Source organism: Diabrotica virgifera, chromosome 1 (genome assembly GCF_917563875.1).
Source record: "Diabrotica virgifera virgifera chromosome 1, PGI_DIABVI_V3a".
Lineage (NCBI taxonomy): Eukaryota > Metazoa > Arthropoda > Insecta > Coleoptera > Chrysomelidae > Diabrotica > Diabrotica virgifera.
Genome location: NC_065443.1, coordinates 61,813,290 through 61,838,706, shown reverse-complemented (window position 1 = coordinate 61,838,706; position 25,417 = coordinate 61,813,290). Strand labels below are relative to the sequence as shown.

The 25,417-nt window shown below is 32.4% G+C and overlaps 1 protein-coding gene across 2 annotated transcripts in view; it reads right to left on the bottom strand.

Annotated features, from left to right (window-relative positions):
* The window catches only part of LOC114334181 (uncharacterized), a 427,370-nt gene extending 405,020 nt beyond the window's left edge, over positions 1-22,350 (bottom strand). The window contains exon 1 of one of the 2 annotated variants that reach the window (XM_028284216.2): positions 22,168-22,350. The gene's annotated coding sequence lies outside the window, so the exon portion shown is untranslated. Of the gene's footprint in view, positions 1-22,138 lie in introns of both variants that reach the window. The other variant, XM_028284215.2, reaches the window with a different exon arrangement.
* Between the last annotated feature and the right edge of the window lie 3,067 nt (positions 22,351-25,417).

Genomic DNA, 25,417 nt, shown 5'->3' with positions numbered 1-25,417 from the left:
CTTTAGGTACCAGTATTCAAAAATAAACTACATTCATCATCATATAATGATCAGTAATCACCATTCATCATAAAAATCATTCACAGTTCAAAATCGGTATACCTCAAAAAAAATGTATTTTCTCGGCATTCTAGGTATTATAGAGCAATTTTCTTCATTTTTTTTTTCCAAAGCAACGGTTATAAGTTATTAACATTTATAGATTACTGCAAAAATAAAGGTTTTTTTGCAATTATCTCCAATTGCTTATGTATTTTAAATTAGAAGCTATTAGGATCTAGAATATCTATTTGAAACATCTTCCTCTAAAACCTACAAGGAATGTTTTATAGGCCAAAACATGATTTTTTACACTTTATAATCATTTAAAAACAAAACAATGTCGGATATTGAAGCAATTGAGAACGAGAAAAATTTTTAATATTCTTTAGTCATGTCGAAATACTGTAAGTTAAAAAGGTGCAAAATAAATTTCTCCTATTTTAAGATTTTAATATAAATACTATTTTTAGTTTGGAATTATCTTCTACATCAAAACAAGCCACAATCCTTCAGTATTCACTATTCAGATTCAGGTAAATACATTTTATTCCCAAAATCATAATATAAAAGGACAAAGGACTGGTCATAAAATTGATATCAGTAAATCCGTATCTGCTGGTTCGCACATTGTGTCACAAGCTAGTAAGAGCAATTCAAGAATTCTTGAAAATTGACTAAACTCTGTTGCCAAATCTATCCGCTAAAAAAATTTTCTAATAATTTTGATTTTTCGGTAGAAAAAAAATCAGCAGATTAATTTGAAAATTAAGAATTTTGAAAAAAAAAGGAGAATTAGGTAGATCGGTAGATTTGAAAGGTATTCGGTAGATCTACCGACAAATCGGTAGCTGTGGCATCACTGTATTTGAGATAAGTCTGTGGCCCACCCTATTATGAATTTCTAGATCCGCGCCTGTGGTAGAGGGTCATTTTAAAATTTTAAATACCCCGCGATATATCGCGAAATAAACATCAGATCGAAAAACTGAAAAAAGCGTGTTCAATATTTTTCAAAATTTTATGGAATTATCCTGAGGTGAAGTGGGAAGTTACTTATAAATAGGAAGTCCCATATTTTTATTGCAGATTTAGATTCCTTGCGTAAAAATAAGTAACTTTAATTCGAGACATTTTTATCGAATTATGGAAAGATGCCGCTATAACAGGAAAAAACGATTTTTGGAAATCTAAAATCCCCACTACAATGAAACATTTAACTTGTTTTGGTTTTAGGACCTAAACTTCACAACCAAATAGATCCCCATGATGCGTTAGTAACTGCAAATTTAGCATCCAAACCTCCCTTACTAATAAGAGTCATAATTAATGTCAGGCAGAGTTTCTCCAACGTGTTTTTAGCAGTGTCGGAAGACCATTTGACGTTTAGATTACGTCTTAAAGAAAACTGTAACGGGTGATACATGGCGCAAAGAAAATTGTAACGTATGAATTTCCCCCCTACTGCGGATGGGCAATATCCACGGTATCAGACGGTGGGGAACGCAATAAAAAGGCTTTCTGAACGCTCCGTTCGTTGTCTACGGGATGTCCATTAGACGTGCGTGCCTTGTCTTACGTTCTCCTCGTATACCGTAATTATCTTTAAACATGAAATCCATTTTTGAAAAAGGAAGTTATTATTTTTTAAATCATCTTTATTTTCTCATAATCTGTGTGTAAGAATTACACAGCTTGTTTAGTAATTTATACAGTCGGGGGATGTAATTTGTAGGGTCTTTTTTAAAACGTTTTAATTTAGGATTACTTTATATTATTTATTTCCTCATTAAACAATGAAAATGGTTCATTTCATAAATAAACACATTTATATATAAATAAAAATTAAACCATATTTTTTTTTTTAATTAGACTACAGTTTCTGATTATAGCCTAATTTAATGTTTGATAGACTTTTAATTTACGGCAATTTAAGTAAAATGCAAATTGAAGCTTACTGGAAGTTATAAGACGACGTTAGAAACAACATTTTATCCCGAAAATACGTCAGTAGCTTAACCATGCACAACACCATAATTTACACTTTTTACCTAAAGTAAAGACTTGCACTGCAGTATACCTGCAGCGTATACTTGAAAATAGATGGCCAAAAAGACAGATGATGGGACTCCGCGTAGACCAAGACGGATCAAAGATTTAAAAACTGAAGACAGTTTCCCCTCTTCCTAATTATTGTTTGTCGGCACCTGTAGCTGAGCAGTTGATAAGTTTGGGGAGATCCAAAGCTAGACTTGAAAGACTAGTCACTGGTCGACCCGGTAGACACACAAATATGCAAAAATGCTTTACCAAATATTGGGGATCCCCTTCAAAAACTAAATTAACAATAAAATTGTTCAAAGGGAAAAGGAAAATAGTACACAATCTTTATTGCAAAAAATGTTTTTTAACGTTCCACTTATAATGGAATTGCAACTGTACCTGCTTCTTCTTCTTCTAAAATCAGGCAAGACTCGTTAATCTCTTCCAGTTGGTGGTAAAGCCTTTGTACATACCATACCTTATTTTTTCCTTACCCCGTTCGCTACCAAGGAGGTATTTAAGTTTTTCATCTCAGAGCTTTTTAAAGTGCAATTCGGTTCAATGCGATCCTCGGGTCACGGGTAAGACGCTGGTCTATGAGAAAAACCGATATGGCTCATATATGAGTCGCTTGGTAGCGAACTTTTTAAAGTCCAGTGAGTCTTGTGGTCTCAACGAGGGCCAAAAGTTTTCTTATTGGTAGTGTTATGATCTCTTCTGGTTCAAACCTCAGTTGAACAGTGTGTTGTAAAAACAACAGTTAAAGTAATTCGCATTTTTGTAAATATCTCTTGTAAATCTGTTGGGACAATCTGTATTGTGTTTAAAAGATTTAATTCTCTGAAAACTTAAGTGTTAGCGTTGTGTGTTTTATAAAATAGACATATGGTTGCATGTTTATTGTCTTCGCGGTAAGCAGGTCACTTTGCCAAAGAAGTGTAACATGTGTGTGGCCCTTTTCAGGCCGAATAGTGTAAACTATCAAAGATAATAATGCAGTCATTTGAATAGAATTTCGGCAGTCCCTTCTCAGCGTCCAAAGCGATTAGTTCTTTTCTCTGTTGTTATCTCGCTCGCAATAACTACCTCGCACGCTAAATTTTAAGACGGTACTTAATGTGTATAATAAAGACTCTTTTCTCTCTCTTTCGCTACTAAGGCAATTTATCGTTAAGACGCTTATTTGTCAAACTCGTTTTTAATAAATGTTTTTGTCGCTTATCATTTTTATTTCTCGTGTGCACAACCCTTCCTATCGTGTTAATTATTAACTTTAAAACCAGACCAAATTAAATATTAGAACCAGATCTCCTAATAGTTCACTGTTTAGTTTACATCGAAGGACGGGACATGCGTATGGTCCAAAAATATTTACGTTTGTCCAAATAGGCAAAAGGTAAAATTAAACCCATTTTGCCACGGTGGGGTGAGATTCAGTAAAAGCTCACATCACAGTGAATTCTTGCCTTACATCACTTAGCACCTTGCAATCTCATAGGATGTAGGTATATGGCAGTCTTTTCTTTAATTTCAATATTTTTGATTATTTTCTAGATTTGCCCTTTAGTGGCTCTCCATTTCTTTTGATGGTTTCTGATCAGCTATTTCGTAACCTCGTTTATCGTAGAATCTTTTTATTGATGCCACAGAAAGAAAGTTCTGGGCTAACAAAGGTTTTTCTCGAGCCTTGTTTTTCCAACATATCTGTTCGTTCATTCAAATGCGCCCATTCATGACCCGGCACCCATATTAAAACATTTGTACTGTACCTTATTTCTTAAAAAAAAATTCTAAAAAAGTTAAAATTTTTAATCTAATAGCACATAAAATAATATCGAAAATACCATTTTATATTCAGATGCTGAGAAAGAAACATGAGGGAATTTTACAATTTATAATTCACGTCACATCTAGTGTTGCCCAAAATCGGTCTTGGTCTTGCAGTCTTGGTCTTGTTCTTGCGTTTTCGCAAGACCAAGACCAAGACCGCCTAATTTTAGCAAGACCAAGACCAAGACTTACCGTGCAAGACTAAGAACAAGACTAAGGTGCAAGAACAAGACTAAGCCTGCGAGGCTCTTGCGTCTTGCAGTAAGAACTGAGGGTCGTTTTAGGGAGTATATAAGTTCGGTTATATTCTTAGATACTCTATGAGAAACAAAACAATTGTAACAAAAATTTAAATATCATATAACGCTATTATATTCATATAAGTATATACGCTAAGTATCGGCTATTATATTAAGTATCATAACCAGACAAAAGTATAGAGATAATGCCTGATATCGTGTAAACATAATACCGAAATATTATTTTAACGATATACACTTCTCCAAGAAATTAACCCACCTTAAAAACGGGTCATTTTTAATGTCTCAAGTTTCCTAAACCTGTTGTCCAATTTAAGTTCTTTTTAAAGTGTTTTTTTTTAATATTTCGTCTTATTCTTTATAAATATCGCAGTAATAAGAGATATTGTTGCTAGACAGGTCAATTATTGTCAACATAATATACCAGGTGTACCAATCAAACTGTATTTTTTCTCACTCTGTGGAATATTCTAGCATTATGCTAACTTATTATTCTAGCATGCAATAGCATACTGAAATTAAAGCCCAACTATAGCCTCACATTTTCTTAACATTATGTTTTTTATTCATTCACTTATATTGAATAATAAAAAAGTTAGGTACTTTTTTAACTAGCCATGTTTTTTATCAATACAGAATGTTTTTAAAAAAGTATGACAAACTTTAATGGGTAATTCTGCACGAAAAAGTAATGACAGTCTGCTTCATAAACGTTTACTTTATAAATGCTTTGTTTACCAAATAGGGGGGGTTGAAATTTTTCTTACAAACTGACGATTTATTTATTGCTCTAAAACCGGTTGAGATATGCAAATGAAATTTTGTGGGTTTTAAGAGGCAGTTTTAACTTTAGTTAGTTAGAACATAGGCAGAGATCACTTAGATCGTGGGTTCAAACCTCACCCGGTGTCAGTTGTTTAGGTATTTATTAATTTGGCTAGTCTTTACTGTGGCTATGATATTCAAGCTTAAAATGTACCTCTCTGTTACGTTGTTCTAAGATATGCAATAGGCTAATGGGCAACTGCGAGACTTGCAAGACTCTTGCTGCAAGACCAAGACCAAGACCAAGACCGGGAGCGCAATACCAAGACCAAGACCAAGACCAGGTGTACTAGCGCAAGACCAAGACCAAGATTTTCTAAGTCTCGTCTTGGTCTTGCAGTTAAGCAACACTAGTCACATCTGCTCAGCGCAGTAAAGCTCCAACGAGAATGGATTCCCCGTACCCGTTATGGGTCGTATTTTTAGAAGCCTCGGAGGTGTGACCAGAGAATGGTTCCAATGTTTTTAATCTGGTAGGATATAAAATGGTATTTTCAATATTATTTTAAATGCTATTAGATTAAAAACTTAAACTTTTTCTAGTAGACGTCGCTAGGGTATCCCTAACTTTTCGTTCTTTGCAATTCGTGACTGCACGCCGTGGGTTATTCTAGTTCAGTCAAAAAGAGCTGCATATGTGCCTCCTGATGAAAGACTAATAAGTCTTGAAACCGGTAGAGGCACTTGCAGTGCCCTCTGATTGAATTAAAATATAATACGGTTGTAGTTTCGTATTGCCAGAAAATTTGAAAATGTTTATTCATTTTTAAAAAAATTTCTATTGTAATTGCTCTTTTTATTACTGTTGGAACCTTAATCTCAGTCAAAACTACAATTGGTTACCACCTCCTTAGAATGAACGACAAATTATATACATAATATGTCTAAATTAATTATTTTGATTATAAAAGTGAATAGTTTCGGTCTCTAACATATAAAAATAAATTCAGTGGTGAAAGGGTTAAATCAGAACCAAAGTATTTTTCATTGAATAGCCTAATCTAATAACGATTTTTGTGCCTCACTATTATAAGCCGGTTATTTATATTTGTATGGATGTATTCAACTATTATTTATTACGATATCTGTTTGAGACCAATAATAAAAACGGAAAATCTATATTTATTATCTATTTCGTCCAGTATTAAATCTAAAAAGATTAGTGTATTATTGTCTGTATTATTGCCAATTTATCTGATATAATGTCCTGAAACCTGCTATAATTTCATGTATTTGCCTATATCAATACACAAATTTGTGAGTGTTTATTACCATGGGTAATATATTCGAACGTATCTATTATAAGTATTTTGCTGAAGATAGCTTACGAAATTACCCATATTAGAATCTGCATTCTAGAGTTTATACGATATCATCAAATATAATAGTGGAAGTTTAACGAATTATCAATAATGAACTTTTTAGGTTATAATCATTATAGGGATCATCAACATAAGAAGGTTTTAAAACTTGATCTTATACCACTAAAAACTAAGATTTCCTTCAAACATACATTCGTGATTAGTGACTCGTTCAAGCGATTCAACTATAACCCTTTCAAAAATAAGCACTTTAAACCGTTGAAGCCTACAGACCATATAAAGAATACATAGATAAAGTAAATTTTTTGTAAAGCGGTAATTCATTTGGGGTGCTAAATAGGGGGATATTTTTACGATTTTTTTTTTGCTAAAAAAAGGGGACCAACTTTATTTTGAAAGCGTAACTCGCTTAGTTTTGATGCTAGAAACTTTTGTAAAAAATAAGAATAAAGCATTTAAACACTTTAAAAAAGTTTTGATAGGTTTTCCCGAAAATGCTTGATTTTTTGGTTATTTTACGTTGAAATATTAGAATTGGAATTTGACGAATAAGAAGTTTTTTCGTTAGTTACCACTTTTGCTGGGTCTATAGAATTCACGGATACATAACACTTTTTCTTTTTTTCTATGCTACATTTTTGTTAAGAACATTTTTTTCGATAAAATATGTACTTAGTTTTTGAGTTATTTGCGAAAAAAACGCCTAAAAACGTGTTTTTTTTGTCGAAAAATAAACAGTTTCAATCGCAAATAACTCGAAAAGTATTAACATACTTAAAAAACTCTATAGTGCGAAAGTGGCTTAGAATTAGTCAATTTATCCATTTCTGGACTTATTTTAAACGAGCCCGTTTTTTCACCCTCGAGAAGGGGTAACTGTCACACCCCAAGAAAAAGCAACCAACGGCACAAGTTCAACTTTAAAGTGGAGGGTAAGTACCTAAATCCAAATTTTCATGCAACTCTAAGTTGACCCTGAAAATTGCATGGTATCGCTGTATTTCCAGTTCTTTTAATGGGCTAGTAATCCACATCGCAAAATAAAACAAATGCATTGTTTATTTTTGTATTTTCGTACAATATTTTCAACAATTTCCAATTAATCCGTTATTTCATTAATTTAGTATTCGGTATTATTTTTCATTATAGTTAGTTATAATTAGTACTCATAAAAAATCCATAAAAAAGTTCCACTCTATGTGTGCCTTTGTTAAATAAATTAGTATCGTGCAAGCCAATATTGAATAGAGTCTAAATGGCAAATTGTTAATAGATTTTACTGCATTTTTTCATTACTACAACAGAATACTAATATTATAGTCGAGTAAATGAAACTGAAAAAATGGCAAAACCTCGCAATTTTTTTGTCCAGCATCGATTTGTACAAAAATTTGGGATTAGGCTCATTTCGCCCTCTAGTTCATTTTCTATATTGAGCCGTTGTACCCTTTTGGTTTTTTAAGGGTGAAACTACCCCTAATTGTAAAAAAGTATAAAATAACATTTTAAACTTAAAAATATTGTCAAAATTTGGTTCTTATTGGTTACATAATGATTTTTTTATGCTTTAAGATATACTATCATAAAATTTCAACCCTTAAAACCACCCTTGTTGGAGCTATATATAAAAAATGTACTTATCCTAAAAGAATAATTTCGGCTTGCAATGTTTTACATAAAAATTTAGGTTTAGGATCATCTCACACTGTACTTCATATTCTATAATATCATGCTCAAGGGAGTTTATTATTTTTAGGGGTGTAAACTACCCCTTATTGTCAAAAATAATATAAAAACATTGTAAACTTTAATATGGGTAAAATGTGGTTTTGATTCGTTAAATAATGATTGTGTTATGCGTTAGGATAAATATCATAATATTTCAACCCTTAAAAACCATCCCTAATAACATTACAATTTTTAAGTAGCTAATTTAATAGATCTATACAGAAAAAAAGTATAATTAAAGAATTGCAAAAACATTTATTTACACAAAAATACGAATTTACAAATATGTATAAATACAAATATAAATAGTTTTTTAGTCATCTTCCAGTATACGAACCGATTCTGTGGTATTATACATACATTGAAAATACTGCATAAGTGGACTATTCGAATTTTTCGAAAAAAAAATTCGTTTTATAAACATAGCTCCTTCAATTTTGGAGATAAAAAGTTAAGTTTTTTCAAAAATGATTTTGTAGGATTTTTGAAGAGCTATAAGACTGTGGAAATTAAATGCGGTAAGATCCCTTAGTTTTTAAGTGGGGTGAGTTTAAAGGGCTCGAATAAGGGGGTGCTTGTTCGTAAATAGAGGATTTAAACAGCTATATCTCGCTAACTGTCCACTGTAATAAAAATCTATGTACAATGTAATTTTAGTTGTTAAAAAAGCTACAATTTGGTAATGTATCATTTTTTTCATATCTACAGTATTTTCGGAGATATTTTGAAGTAAATGGTGAAAAGTACGAAATTGCAAAAAATCAATTTTACTTTAAACTCCAATTTTTCTGCTAAAATTAGGCCTTTCTAAATAGTCCAAACTTCTTGGATATATTAATAATACAAATATAAAAGGAATTACAGAAAGGTAGAGACCAGTTTTTAATTAGGAGGGTAGTTAGGGGGTTGTTTTCACTGATGTTTTCGTAGAGAAAAACAAGTACCGAACTTTTTTTATCATAAGTCGCTCAATTTTTATGCTTATGAAACTTTTTATTATTTTTTTTGAAAGGTCTAATTATATGCTTGAAAAAAGATTATTCAAGTTTTCCTCTAAAAATTCAAAGTTTTCCCATTATTTGGCTTTGAATATTTAAAGTTTTGCATTTGAAGAAGAAGGCCAACCTTTAGCATTGTATTGATCTAAAATATATTATGTATAGAAAAATAATTTGATGTGTGTTACTAATGCCTGGTTGCACCAACAGATCTTAAGCTCCAGATTAGCTAAGCTCTACTTATAGATAGGGCCTCCTTGAGTATCACTTACGGTGCACCATAATTTTAGATTCTTATCTTATTATCAATTATATCTATTATTATATTATGGTATTCTTATTGCAATATATTATAATTATAATAAATTAATTCTTATGATATTCTCGACTTAAGCTTAAGATCTGTTGGTGCAACCGGGCATAAAAGAGATACAATTTTGATAGCTACAGTTTTTTTGATTAAATGCATATTTTTCGAGGTATTCTGAATAAACGTCTAGAAAAGTCGATTTTTTCGTCGAAATACTGTTACTTTCAAGCGCAAATAACTCGAAAAATATTAGTTTTACGAAGAAAATGTAAAAAATGTTTTTTCCTTAGAATTAGTTTTTACATCGATTTGCATGGTTAAGATGTAATAAAAAATTCGCAACGCCGAGATGGGGTGGCAACCACCCTCAAGGTTTTAGCGTACAGCGGCGTCATATAGAAAATGATCCTTGGACTATTCCCTACCTTCTGTGAAAATTTCAAGTAAATCCATGCTGGAAAAAAATTGCGAGCCAAAATGCTTCATTTTAGGAAACATCATAGGAAATTAATTAAAATCAATGGGAACATCCCAGTAGTTGGCTGTATACCATAGTTTAAAAAACTCATACAGAAGTAAAAACTTCAAGTTGTATATTCGTATAAAGTCGTTTATTAATTTTTTTAATAAACGATTTTATACCAATATACAACTTGAAGTTTTTACTTCTGTATGAGCAATTAATTAAAGTTTTTTTTTTGTACATTAATTTTTGAAATAAATTTAATTTATCAAGTTTCACCAACAACAAATAAATCAATGAATAGTTATTCGTCGAATAAAATTTATTGGACGTTTATATTTATATTTGGTTTCAATATATTTTTCATAATTTAAAGTGAAACTGGCAAATTTACTTTCTTAAAAATATTTATAGCCGATTTATTATAAACAAATTAGCTGCGAATTAAAAAAAACATATATTATAGCTAACTTTGTCCCAAGTGAACCCAGGCTAATTTTTTAATTTGAAAATTCGTATTAAAATACTATCTTTTCAAATATAAGACTGTTTCTACGGACAAAATTTTTAAAGTTATTCTAAATGTTTATAAACTACAAAATTTAATAATATTTTGATAGCATCAGTTTTCTACTTTCATTTGGCATACGCAGAATTGTCTTATCTTCATTATTTTCTGTCTTATGTAATTGCAAAATAAAGGTCTCTGGGATAAACAATTAGAATAACTCTTAAACTAATTAATGGATCGGTCTCAAATTTTGAGTGTTTGTTAAGTACCCCAATACCCAACTTTGGGTGAAACACTAAAGTTCTAAGGTAGTTTAGTAAATGTTATTAACAAATAACGATTTTCACTTATTTTGCAGTTTGCGTAGTAACAAATTAACTTTTTAAATTTAAAAAATCGGGATTTTGAAGGTTTTTAAATGTTCTAAAAAACTGAATTTTGTAATTTGATGTCAACTATTTAGCTTTTGAATAGAGTGCAAAAAATCTCGATTTTTGCACTATTTAATTGGTAATAATTAAATTTATATAATTTATATATATTTTTTTAATTGTTAATAATTAAAAAAACGGACGCGAACTCTAGGCAGGAAACAGGTAGGTTTTCTTCCTATAGGTCTACAATAACTAAAAAAGTAGTCAGCTACCTGGATCTTTGACTGTCCCGAGAAAATCCTTATTACTCTGGACTACAAATAAAATAGTAAATTTCATAGGATGCCGCCAGAAAATTACTTCAGAACAATAACTAGAACAAGAAGTTCATATTTCAATATCGAGATAAAATGAACGTTATTGTATATATTTGCTTTCAACATTGTATACAACTAATTTGTACCTTCTAACTTTCTAAATCTATTTTATTATCAAAAATTAGTTTTTATTTTGAAGAATTGTCGGTATGTTAATAATCTACAGGAATACTGGTTTAAGACTCTCATTTTACAAATATTCAATAAAAGACGAAGAAACAAGAAACTGTTAGTTATAAGAAAAAATACTGGAAAGAAATGAATAGTAGACTCTATCTAGAAGAGGCTGTTTTGAATAATATTTCTAATTTCACTGTTTGGAAATTTTAAAAACAATAAAATTGATTGTGCATTCCTTATCCATTCGTGGATAATGTTCAAAATAAAATAATAAAATATCCAAAAATAATAGTAATAAAATGTCCAAAATTATATTACTTACAATACATATAAGTTTACTAGATAATTGTTTTTAATTCCCGAAAAAGTTATTTGTGGGTCAAAAAAATACTTGATCCGATTAGTTAAAAATTATTTAACTGAATTAAATTGCAGAATATTATTTGAATAAAAATGTTAAAAACCGCCTGTGATTTTTTTCGAATTATGTTTAGGTGCTCTAGTATGCGTTTTTCAAAAATTCTCCTGGTGTGTCCTATGTAAATGTCTGCATATTATTTTCACACATTAATTCATAAAATACATACACTAAGCATCAAAATTAACGCACCACCTTAAAAATGGGATATTTTTGATGTCTCGTATTTCCTAAAGCTGTTTTTTTTTAATATGTTTTATATAGTTTTATTCTTCAAGAATATAGATGTAATACTATTGTTGCTAAACAGATAAGTGTCATTGTATACCGGGTGTAACAATGATAATGTGTTTTTTCGTCAAAGTTTGGAACACCCTGTGGAATATTCTAGCATATATAAAATATTGAAATTAAAACTCAACTGTAGGCCTTAGGTTTTCTTAACAATTTGCTTTTTGATTTATTCGCTTATGTCGGGCAATAAAAAATTTAGCTACTTTAACCCATTTAGCGCCAAAGGTGCGAAAACGCACCATTTTTTTGTAGAATTTTTTTTTGACAATTCGTTAATTTTTTTTAAATCTTTTTATTTTTTAAGCAACCAGAAGATATAAGTGTAACTAAATTTAATTTTGTTTAATTTCCAAATTCATGCTTTCATCACAAAAATATTTTCTAAATGTCCGACATTTTCAATCCTTCTACACAACTTTATTTTTACTGTAGTAATTTTATTGGCATAACACTTTTGTGGTCAAATAAATTAAAACATTATTTTTTAACCTATTTGTACAACAATTGTTATAAAAATACAAAAAAAAAATTTTCTGAGTCCTCAAATCTCGTGTTTGAAAATAATGGTTCGATAACGAACCATTGGCGGAAGTCGACATAATATGTTATATTATAGTTATATATTAACTGTCTGATCAGGAATAAGTTCAAGGTGAACAGGCAGTAATTTGTTGGGATATTTCTTTATTATGTGTAAAAACACGTACCCACTATGCTTGCGCTCCGAGCTCCTGCAACTGCTCCACATAGTGGACACGTTTGGCGCTCCCGGACTGTGCAATTGTGCGCACTCTGCCTCGGCGCTCCAATCTGTGGCGGTTTATATGTAAGGGAGCGCATACCGTATCGATTGGAGCAGTTGCAGGGAGCGCGGAGCGCAAGAAGTCCGTGGACATAGTGGATGGTTGGCGCTCTCGGACCATGCAACAGTGTGCGCTCCGCCTCAACGGTCCAATAGGTGGTGGTTTATATGTAGAGGAGCGCATGCAGGTCGATGGAAGCAGTTGCAGGGAGCGCGGAGCGCAAGAGGTTTGTGAACGTAGTGAATGGTAGGCACTCCCTGACCGTGCAACAGTGCGCGCTCCGCCTTGGCGTTCCAATTTGTGTCGGTTTATATGTAGAGGAGCGCATACTGTATCGATTGGAGCAGTTGCAAGGAACGCGGAGTGCAAGAGGTTCGTGAACATAGTGGATGGTTGGCGCTCCCGGACCGTGCAACAGTGCGCCAACGACCGTGCGGCAGTGCCTCGGTGGTCCAATATTACGAACGTAGTGGATTACTTTAGAACTGTACTGATTACCTAACTGGTACCTTTAGAAAGACGGGTATTCTGGTATTCAGTTTTGTTATAATCTAGGGTGGGGGAGTAGGGGGGGCTACATAAGGGAGGTTGTGTAGTCTTGTAGACAATGTCGATTTGTCGAATTTATGCAACTGGCACAGAGCAAGATACAGGATTGGAAAGTGTAAACTGGAAATATATAAAATAATTTCTAAAAAAGATAAAGGGCCGTTCGATTTGTTTTTGAGAAAGAAGCTGCAGAAGGTGTAGGCAATGTTCTAACCATACTATTTTTGTTTATCAAAACTTCCACACCATTTAAACTCTAAATGTTTTGAGACTTTTCACAAAAAATAAAATTGTGTATTTTAATTTTTATACCTCATTTCCGCCAAAGGTTCGAAAACGAACCATTTTGTTGTTGTGACACCTGCCATTATCAAAGTGTAAAATAATTTTTTTACGAATGTTTAAGTTTATTTTACTCTAATTAATCAAATATATTACATATTATCGCAGTATTTCTTTGCTTGGCGGTTAATGGGTTAACAACTAGCAACATTCTTTATCAATACAGGGTGTTTTTAAATAAGGGCGACAAACTTTAAGGGGTAATTCTGCATAAAAAATTAATTACCGTTTGCTTTATAAACATATGTCCGCAAATGCTTCGTTTCCGAGGTACGGGATGTTGAATTTTTTCTTACAAACTGACGATTTATTTATTGCTCTAAAACCGGTTGAGATATGCAAATAAAATTTGGTAGGTTTTAAGAGGTAGTTATTGCGCATTTTTGACATATAAATAAGAATTTTATATTCACCATTGGCGTGCATACGGGTAATATGACTCGAAGTAATACCTAACTTTTTTATTATCCAACATAAGAGAATGAATCGAAAAGCAAAATGTTAAGAAAGCCTAAGGCTACAGTTGAGTTTTAATTTCAATATTTTATATAAGCTAGAATATTTTACAGGGTGTTCTAAACGTTGAGGAAAAAATACACATTGTATACCCAGTATACAATGACACTTATCTGTTTAGCAACAATATTATTACATCGATATAACTAAAGAATAAAGCTATAATATATTAGACAAATCGCATTAGACAAATCGAATTAAATAAAATCGGACAATAGTTTTAGGAAATACGAGACATCAAAAATGTCCCATTTTTAAGGTGGTGCGTTAATTTTGATACTTAGTGTATTTTGGTCAACTAAAAAATTTGTAAAACTTCAAAAACCAGTTGCTTTTAGTATTTTATATTGTTCGTCCCAGTGTTGCCAATCGGCGGATAATTATCCGATTTGCGTACTTTTTGGAGAGTTGTCGTATCTTCTTCGTACCTTTAAATAAATCGGATATTTGCGGATATTTTTCAGTGTATCTACCATCGACTAAAACTTTCTCATCCATATATTCCCAACACCAACAACACATTAATTTTGTTTGGTTCCACCCAAATTTTTATAAATAGCCTATACTGGATGAATGTTAGTGACATCCGATACTTTTCATCTTTTGACAAAAGGGACATGTGCCGATTCTTTTGTTTAGAATTTAAATGCACGAGTGCATCCACTTAAGGCATACTAATCCAATTCAAATTTCAAAAACCGTTATACAGTGTGAAAGGCTCTTATGGAATAAAATTATTTGTGTCCTTTTTTTAAAGGATTATAAAAAGCGCTGGGACCCGTCGATTTTAATATATATATAAATGTGCATTTTTTAAATATAAATTTAAATCTACAGGGTGATTGACGCAAGCCTGGCAGAGTCCATATATTTTTATTGGAACACCCTACATATTTTTATATTTTTAAAAGTTGCTTAACAACCAATTTTAACGAAATATAATTAACAATAATACAGGGTGAAATTTTGAAATTAGAAAGTATGGAAACTACTTATCGAATAAAAATTGTTTGTGTACTTATTTTAGAAAATTATTAAAAAATGCTGTGACCCGTTAACTTTTAAATTCAAATGGGCGCTTTATAAACATAGATTTAAATATACAGGGTGCGTCACGAAAGTCTAGCATAGTCCATGATCTTTAGTTTTAATGAATCACCCAGTATATTTTTATGTTATTAGAAGCTAATGTTATACCTAATTATATTTATGATATTTTTGAGGAATGTAATGGTACTATGCAGAAAAGAACTTTCCGGCACAGAAACGTCACTTTTCTGCACACTACTGTCAGTTATTCTGTGAGAAAATATTAAGTTTGTTAATATAAAATTGTGCAGAAAAATGCATTTGGAATAGTGGTTGTAGAAAAATCTACTTATTTGAAACTAGTAATATCTAGATATCTACTAATTAACTCAAAAATCCTTCAAATTTTTTTCTTATAAAAATTATTTAGTCGGGCATTAACGTTGAACGCACCACGGGTATTATGGATAATAACTTTGATACCTTAATAACTACAAGACTGTCAAATACATTTCTATTGTTTTAGTTGTAATAAATCTTTAGTTGTTAAAAGAGCGTAGGCGCAAAATTTCGGACCAATAATCTTTAAACTTATTCATTTTTTTCGAATCCTGAGAAAACTAATCAATATTTTTGAAAAATTTGAACGCAGAATGAATGATTACATTATTATCGAGGGCTGAAAGTCCCTTAGAATAAACAAATTGTTTCTTTTGAATGAGATATTTGAAATTAATAATTACACCCAATATTCTGTTTGCCTTTTATCCCTGTAACATATTAGAATAAAAATTATAGAAGTCTTCAGAGACTTTAGGCCCTCGGTAATAATGTAATATTTCATTCTGCGTTTAAATTTTTAAATAATACTTATTAGCTGTCTCAGGACTCGAAAAAATAATGCATTTTAAAAGCATTGACCAGAAATTTTGCGGCTATGCTATTAATCTAGCTGTAGTTTATTTTGTATTGATTTATTTATTATTTATTTTTCCAGTACCTAGTTTTAGGTAGTTATTACGTTTTAATAAAATAATATTTAAAAGGGTTTTTTTTACTTAAATAATTATAATAAATTAATATAACGATCCAAATTATGAAATATTTAGATTTATTTATTTATTTAGAATTTAACACTTACGATAATACAAAATACGAATAATATAATAATAGTAAGTAAATAGTATTTACACACATGAATTAGGTAATAATCAGCTAGGATACGAGATTTTAATCTATAAACGAAAATTTTTAAACTTTGAAATAGAGCATCCAGTAGATTAAAGGGCCGGTTGCGGTTGTTCGAACGCTAATCAGAAATGGAATCAACTGATCATTATCAAATATTTAATTACTGTCAATGTCAACTTTGATTGTATTGCTGAAAACATAATTGATTACAATTATGAGATTAGATTAATTAATCAATTATCTTAATAATTGTTACGTTAATTGATAATTAATAAATAATTAATCAATTATTTGGTAATTATGATAATGATAATTGATTACAATCAACTGATTGGCGTACGAATAACGCATTTTGTTATTTGATGGTGTTAAGGGGACTAAAAGATTAACATTGGCAACATTGATTTTAATAACAGAATAATTTTTGACCTTGTAACGATGTGATGCCTCGGCGGGCGATGAGCTGCTGTTACCGGAGGGGACTGATGGAGTGTCCGTGTTTGCGCATTCCTTCTTCACGGCACCGCTGGGGGAAACCGAAGGAGAGGGCATCGAGAGCATATTTAAGGCGAGCTAGGAGAATGAGAAAATCAGTCATGGTTCGTGTATTGAACTTACTATGGCTCAACAGCTGATGCCTCGCGTATTGAACGAGCTTCAGCTGGCCTGGCAAAGATGCGCCGTTTGTGAGGCGGAACTATGCCTAGGTAGACGCCACCGTAGTGACGTGGAGTCTTGCCACAATCGTTATCGCAGTAGGCGGTAGTAGCGAGGAACGAGTGACTGCATTGAAGTGAAATGCCGTCTCCAGGCTACGTTGTTTTAACGTAGCGAGATTATTATTGTATATATTGATTATCGTATTATTTCGATGTTGCTATTATGATCGGATAACTATAATAAAGTTTAATATTGTTTTTCCTTTGCAGAAGATGGAATTATATTTTATTTTATTTGTTTTAAACTGTATGTAATTACCTTTAATATATTTGCTTTATTTTTAAATTGTGTTTTACTGAGTCTGTCGTCCTTAAAAGAACTACCCGTTACAAAAATGGCGCCCGAGCAAAATAAAAGCTACGCAGTTTGTAACTACCCGTTACAAATTGGCACCCGAGCAATAATTAGAACCATACAAAGACACAGACTCAGTACCAGGTCCACGTCGTGGATAAATAAATAGAACCCGTTCAAAGATGATTAAGCTTCTTTGTTTTCAGATTCTTAAGGAACCGAAACCGAGAAGGAACCGAAAATAAACGTCGCCGATGCAACGAGCAGGAAGAGTTGCGACCGTTCGCTGTAGAAAAGCCTTGGTACACTGTCCCAATGGATATGAGGGGACCACGATCAAGATCTACAGAGGGAAGCATCTTCTTCATGCCTTAAGGGTAAACCGTCGCAGATGCAGCCAGCAGGAAGAATGTGACCATTTCTGTAGAAAAGCCTTGGTACACTGTCCCAATGGATATGAGGGGACCACGACCAAGATCTACAGAGGGAAGCATCTTCTTGACAGCCATCCAGGACCAGTTTACGAAGTAAGGAAGAACCGACCAAGACCACACCGATGATGAGCCCAAGCCGTGTTGCACACACGGCACAAAAAAAAAATGTATGCTACATTTTTTTTTGTTTTCCAAAGAGAAGGGGGTGTAACGATGTGATGCCTCGGCGGGCGATGAGCTGCTGTTACCGGAGGGGACTGATGGAGTGTCCGTGTTTGCGCATTCCTTCTTCACGGCACCGCTGGGGGAAACCGAAGGAGAGGGCATCGAGAGCATATTTAAGGCGAGCTAGGAGAATGAGAAAATCAGTCATGGTTCGTGTATTGAACTTACTATGGCTCAACAGCTGATGCCTCGCGTATTGAACGAGCTTCAGCTGGCCTGGCAAAGATGCGCCGTTTGTGAGGCGGAACTATGCCTAGGTAGACGCCACCGTAGTGACGTGGAGTCTTGCCACAATCGTTATCGCAGTAGGCGGTAGTAGCGAGGAACGAGTGACTGCATTGAAGTGAAATGCCGTCTCCAGGCTACGTTGTTTTAACGTAGCGAGATTATTATTGTATATATTGATTATCGTATTATTTCGATGTTGCTATTATGATCGGATAACTATAATAAAGTTTAATATTGTTTTTCCTTTGCAGAAGATGGAATTATATTTTATTTTATTTGTTTTAAACTGTATGTAATTACCTTTAATATATTTGCTTTATTTTTAAATTGTGTTTTACTGAGTCTGTCGTCCTTAAAACAACTACCCGTTACAACCTAGCGTACCTTTTCGTGACAAATCGGATATTTTTCGAGCGATTATCGGATAATCTAGAGAAATGCGATTGGCAACACTGGTTCGTCCGCTATAACTTTTCCCATGCGTCACGATTCATTTGCAAACAAATTAAGTCAAAAAATAAAGTGAAACGAACGTCGTCGATGTGTATACTGTACTGTACATTTTGTATACTGTATAGTACATACTACACCCATCGGCGTACGTTTCACTTTATGTTTTAACTTAATTTGTTTGAAAATGAATCGTGACGCATGGGAAAAGTTATAGCGGACGAGTATAATTAATATAACATCTTCTTGTATATTCCTTATCATAACTATAAAGTGTATTTATCAATTCGTGCATGTTCAAGTAATAAGAGCCAGTATATATGGAATTTTCACACTGATATATACAGAAGTGTCACTAAAATGGAAATTTTTCAAAATTATATTGTGTAGTTGATAAGTTTACTAGATATTTTTTAACTCCCGAAATAGTTATTTTACTAACTAGTGCGGAAAGTGATACTTTCACGCACGAGACTGCCGTTGACCCGAACGACGCGATAGCGAAGTTCGGGCAAGCAATCGAGTGCGGGGAAGACACTTTCTGCATGAGTTAGGAACAACATTTTTTCTAGAGCCGTACGTTTGGAAAAAGGTCACAAAAAATAGAGTTATTTTAATTTTTATTTAGAAGTGAAAATTCACAATTAGTTCTTTGACAAGGTTTTTTTTTCTCTGATTCTGGCTTTGGCTTAGAACTAGAACCTTTAGCCACGTAATTGTATAACTTATCACTAACTCAGGGGAGTAATGTGTAGTGTGTGTGTTGAGTAAGTGTCTTGTTACTTTGCAAAGTCGACGTTATTGTCTTTGCAAAGAGACGCTAATTGTTTCCGAACGTCCGCGGTCCCTCCGGTGAGTACCGATCCCACTTTGACAAGGTTGCCAAAACCAAACTTTTAATGTGTAATGGGTTACCAGGACGACGATATTGGTTTCCATGACGACGCGACGATTAAAAACCATTGTAATTGTCTACTGATCTGACTTTTAAATATTGTGTCAAAATAATTTTATTTCATCGAATTATCAGTAGTAATTACACAAGAGCTCTAAAATTCTATATTTATTTTAGAGATAGAGTGCAATTTGTTGCGATTATTTCATGAATAAAACTGTTCAAAACCAAAATTTTATTGTAATTTATTTATGTAAGTACAAATTAGTACAATTAAACATACATTTGTTATATAGTTATTTTCCTAACAAGTGCAGAAAATCATTCTTTTCCGCACGCGACTGCAGTTTGCCGAACGACGCGAAGCGTGAGTTCGGCAAGCAGTCGAGTGCGGAAAAGAGACTTTCTGCAAGAGTTAGGAACAATATTTTTTCTAAGAGTCTTTAAAAATTACCAAATCTTAATCAATTAATTTAATTAATATGAAAATACATACACAAATTAATTCTTTGACAACGTTGTCAAAACCAAACTTTCAATATAATTAGTTAGCATGACGACGATCTTGGTTTCCATGACGATGATTCAAAACGACTGTTATTGTCTACCGATTTGACTTTCGCATATTATGTCAAAATAATTTTATTTCATCGAATTGTCGCGTTAATTTCATTAAAACAGGAACACAATAAGATATGTTTGAAATAAATTAGTAAATAATACCTAAATATTAGTTTATTGCATGTATTATAATTACTTTAAGGCCATATTAACATATCTAAATTAACACGCGTGCGGAAAAGTAAAAACCGCGTGCGGAAAAGTAACACGCGTGCGGAAAAGTAACAAACGTGCGGAAAAGTGAAACTTTCTACTAAAATGCGTGCGCGAAAGTAGACATTTTTGCACGCTCGTAGAAAAATATTTAACGGTTGAAAGTTATCACTTTTATAATTTTTAAACATTAATTGCCACTAATGTCACTGAATGTATTTTTTCGTAGCAACGAAGGGCATCTGACGTAATATACTTGACGACGGGGAATTATCAAAAATTATCAATTTAATTTAGATTTCTGTAGCTTTCTATTGGTCAGAATCTCCTATGAATGAAATAATCAGTAGTAATTGCACAAGAGCTCTAAAATTATCGAATTTTTCCCGAGTGACACTTTGACAGTTTTAATTTCACGACCCGAAGGGGAGTGGAATTATGTCAAAGTGTCGCGAGGGCAAAAATTCGATAATAATTTTAGAGATCGAGTGCAATTTGCTGCGATTATTTCATAAATAAAACTGTTCAAAACCATAATTTTATAATTTATTTATGTAAGTACAAATTAGTACAATTAAATACACAGTTGTTATAAATATTTGACGGTTGAAAGTCATCACTTTTATGATTTTCAAAACATTAATTGTCATTAATGTCATTGAATGTATTTTTTCGTAGCAACGAAATATACTTGACGACGGGATATTGTCAAAAATTATCGGGTATAATATCACAAGAGAGTGAGAATAAATTGAAAATAATGCGACAGTTTTTCGAAAATTGGTTGTCTGGCAATATACAACAATGACAACAAATTTGAGTAAAAATGAAGCATTATTTTCTTATTTATTCTTACTGTCGTGTGATATCCGTAAGATTATTTTTTAATACGTATATTGTGGATATTTTCTTAAATGTGACAGTTGTTAAAACTAGGAAACTGGTTGCCATTAAACAGAAACAATCTACTTAAAAAAATTCTATCGGTAGTTTTCTACAGTAGATAATTCTCAGTATAATTTTAATCTGATTGGACAGAATTAAACACGTGATCAAATATCTTACTATACGATTGGAAGTTAAAATCATTAAAAAATAATCACTTTAATTCTTATTTCTGTAGCTTTCTATTGGTCAGAGTCTCCTATGAAGGAAATAATCGCGCTAATTTCATTAAAACATGAACACAATAAGATAAATTTGAAATAAATTAGTAAATAATGTAATATCTAAATATTAGTTTATTGCATGTATTATAATATATTATAATGCCATATTACAAGGTATTTTACTATCCCGCACGCCGTGCGGGAAAGTGCAACTTTCGAAAATGAAATGCGTGCGTGAAAGTATCTCTTTAAAAAAAGTATCTACGGCCATAGAAAAAAGTTATTTTTGGGTCAAAAAATACGTGATCCGTTCGAGAAGGGAGTTTTACTAAATTTTGAATAAATGGAATGGTTGAAGATTATTTAACTGAATTTAATTGCAGAATATTATTTGAATAAATGTTAGAAAACACGTGTGATTTTTGTTCGAATTATGTTTAGGTGCTCTAGTATGCGTTTTTAAAAATTCTCGTAACGTGTCCTATGTGAATTTCTGCATGATTTTCATACATTTATTTGTAAAGTATTTTGTCAAATAAAAGATTTGTAAAAATTCAAAAGCCAGTTGCTTTTAGTACTTTAACGAAATCTTCTGGTATATTATTTAAATTTAAAATCCTAATCCCTAACATTGTTGAATATCAAATTTAAAAAAACTGCCACGTACCGTCTGTTTTAGAGAAAATAATCCTTTACCTCTAATCCTGCGAAGATCACCCCGCCGAACCAACGTTTTGTTTTGTTTTGTTTTGATATCCCGGCGAGCTGTGCGAAATAGTGGGCGTGACGACACTCTCAGTGAGCAAACGGGCGCTGAAAACGCCTGAAACCGTGTTGAACAACGACTGAAACAGGAGAATTCTCTTTGCCTGGCTAACAACGTATCACTAGCGCAAGCCCCCTGCTTTCGTTCTACCATCATTCGTTATTTAATAATGTCCCGGACGTTATTAGTGATGCCACAGAGTAAATTTTCTACTCTTAACTTTTATGAAGTATCTTCAGTTGTTGTAATTAAATTTTCCTGTTAAAATTAATATACTTTCCATTAGGAGAAAGTATGATTTTGGACTCCTGAAAATAGCAACTGAGGAACCTCCCGAAATGTACATGAATATGCACTAAAGTGCAATATTAGTTCTGGTTTTCAAGAGCACACGTGCAAAATTAAGCGCCCGCAAAGGCTGCTAATAGTATAATTAGTTTTTAGCAACAATTTGTGGTTTCAAACATTCATTTTATATACTTCCCTGACAGTGCTTAAAGCAATGGTAATAACTTTTTTAATTTCTAATAAAAACACATTTCTTATCTGAATAGGTGTTTATGTACTAATAGTAAAAATAATTCTTCATGGCTGGAAATTAGTAGTTACTTACAGGGATGATATACGAGGCTTGTTCAATAGAAACCCATCTTTGGTCCAGAAAAAATTATTGGCAAATATGTCTACAATATACGATACGTAATGACCACTACAATTAAGCACTGGCGAAGCGTCCATGTAACCACTGTTACCATTGGTAACAGTTAGAAATCTTGCAAATAAATATTTTATGACGATAAATAATTCCATTTATCTATATTTTACCAATAGAAATATAGTATTATATTATTATGTGTTAATAGCACCTAATTCAGTAATAATCCAGGGTAATAAGGTTTTTTCCATGACATTTGAACAACCAGGGTACTGAAGCGTTTTTTCGACAGGTAATACCTATAAGAGCAAATTATAGTCTGTTCGCTAAACTCAGACGCAACTTTCTAGATATTTTAGTCGGTAATTTTGCCAATTTTGATAAAATTGGCAAAAAATAATTACTAAATAGTTAATAATCACTTATTAGTTAGTAATTTTGCCAATTTTTGCAAAATTGGCAAAAAACAAAAAAATTATCGACTAAAATATCTAGCCAGTTGCGTCTGAGTTTAGCGAACCGACTTAACTATTTCCTGCGTAGGATCTGGCGGCCATTTTTATTTATAAACAATTAAGTGTCAAAAAATGGCATTTTTCACTTTGTTTTCAAATCAATGGAAAACAGGGAAACTTATGGTTTTTTTAGTACAAATATCTTCGAGATTATGGAAAAAGCTTTAAAATGACGTATTACAAAATTTGATATACTCATTTAATGTTAATATAATTGCGAAAATGGTCGGAACTGCAAAAAAAATATTTTCGGAATAACTGTTGTAAAAATTAGCGTACAGCTTTGAAATTTTTGTCAAATAAGGGTTCTGTAGTGCTTAATATGTGATAAAAATTTCAAAGCGATTCATTCAATTGTTTAAATTGTATTCAAATTGTATTCAAAATGACGTTAGATCCATTCCACAGGTGTCAAAATGAAAGAGCAGGAGTTATATTTTCAACTTGGTTTCAAAAAAGTTAATAAAAAATGCATTTATTAGTAATAAATAATTATGCAAAAGTATCGTCAATTTTTCTTTATAAACTTTTTGATTAACGTTTTCCAAAAAAATTAACTTTTTTACCCTGTTTTAAATGCACAACTACCAAGTAATGTTATCTATATCATAATTGATTTAAAACATGACCCATGGAACATGGGCCAGAACAAACAAAGAAAAGGCAGAAACTTTCGGCGAATACCTAGAAGAAGTTTTCAAACCTATACCAGCTGCTGCAACAAATAACGATCAAGAAATCTACAGTTTCCTACAGAACCAAACCCCGACAGGAGAAAACACACTACACGTTTTGCCCAAAGAAGTTCAAAGCATAATCAACAATAATCTAATATAAAAGAAAGCACCTGGCTATGACTTAATCACAGGTGAGGTAATTAAAAATCTACCTACCAAAGCAATTAAAATGCTAACTTAATTGTGTAATGCGGTACTAAGGCTAAAACACTTCCCAATCCAATGGAAAATTGCGGAAATTATCCTTATACAAAAATCAGGAAAACCTCCAAATGAGCCCACTTTATATCGACCAATTAGTTTAATGCCAATAATGTCTAAGTTCATGGAAAAAATAATAGAAAAATGACTTCTAGAAATACTAACAGACAGAAATATGATACCGGACCACCAATTTGGCTTTAGGAAAGAGCGTGGTACCGTCGAATAAGTTCACAGAGTGGTCAACGTTATAAATAAAACATTTGAAGAAAAAAGTTACTGTTCAGCAGCATTCCTCGATGTTAGCCAGGCTTTTGATAAAGTTTGGCATCAAGGACTGTTGTATAAACTGAAAAAGAACTTACCAGAGGAACTATATACACTCCTTAAGTCGTATTTATCAGAAAGATACTTTCGAGTGAAGTTTGAGTCAGCCCATACATACAAAACTATATCCCATCAGATCAGGGGTCCAGCAAGGAAGCGCTCTGGGACCACAACTGTATCTGATTTACACATCCGACTTACCCACAAATCATGGTACAACGACCACCACTTTTGAAGACGATACTGCAATCCTAGCAGTACACAAAAATCCCGTCGAAGCTGCTGCAAAACTCCAGAGAGTATTAAATCAAATAAATACATGGGCACAAAATTGGAGAATTAAATTGAATGAACAAAAATCAAACCATATTGTTTTTACAAAATGTCACCGTGAATCACCTACAGTAACAATCAATAATAAGGTAATTCCCTCAGTTACCTCTGTAAAATATCTGGGCATGCACTTGAACAGGGGATTAACCTAGAGAACCCATATATGGAATAAACGGAAACAACTGGGAATAAAATTTAGTAAGCATTATTGGCTTCTAGGGCGTAAGTCTAAGCTCACGACAAGAAATAAACTGCTAGTCTACAACACAATATATTCAAAACAATCTGGGCATATGGTCTGCAGCTCTGGGGAACAGCATCCAAGTCGAATGTATCCATAATTGAGAGATTCCAGTCCAAGGTGTTACGTTCAATAATTGATGCTTTGTCAGGGATATTTACAATGATCTGG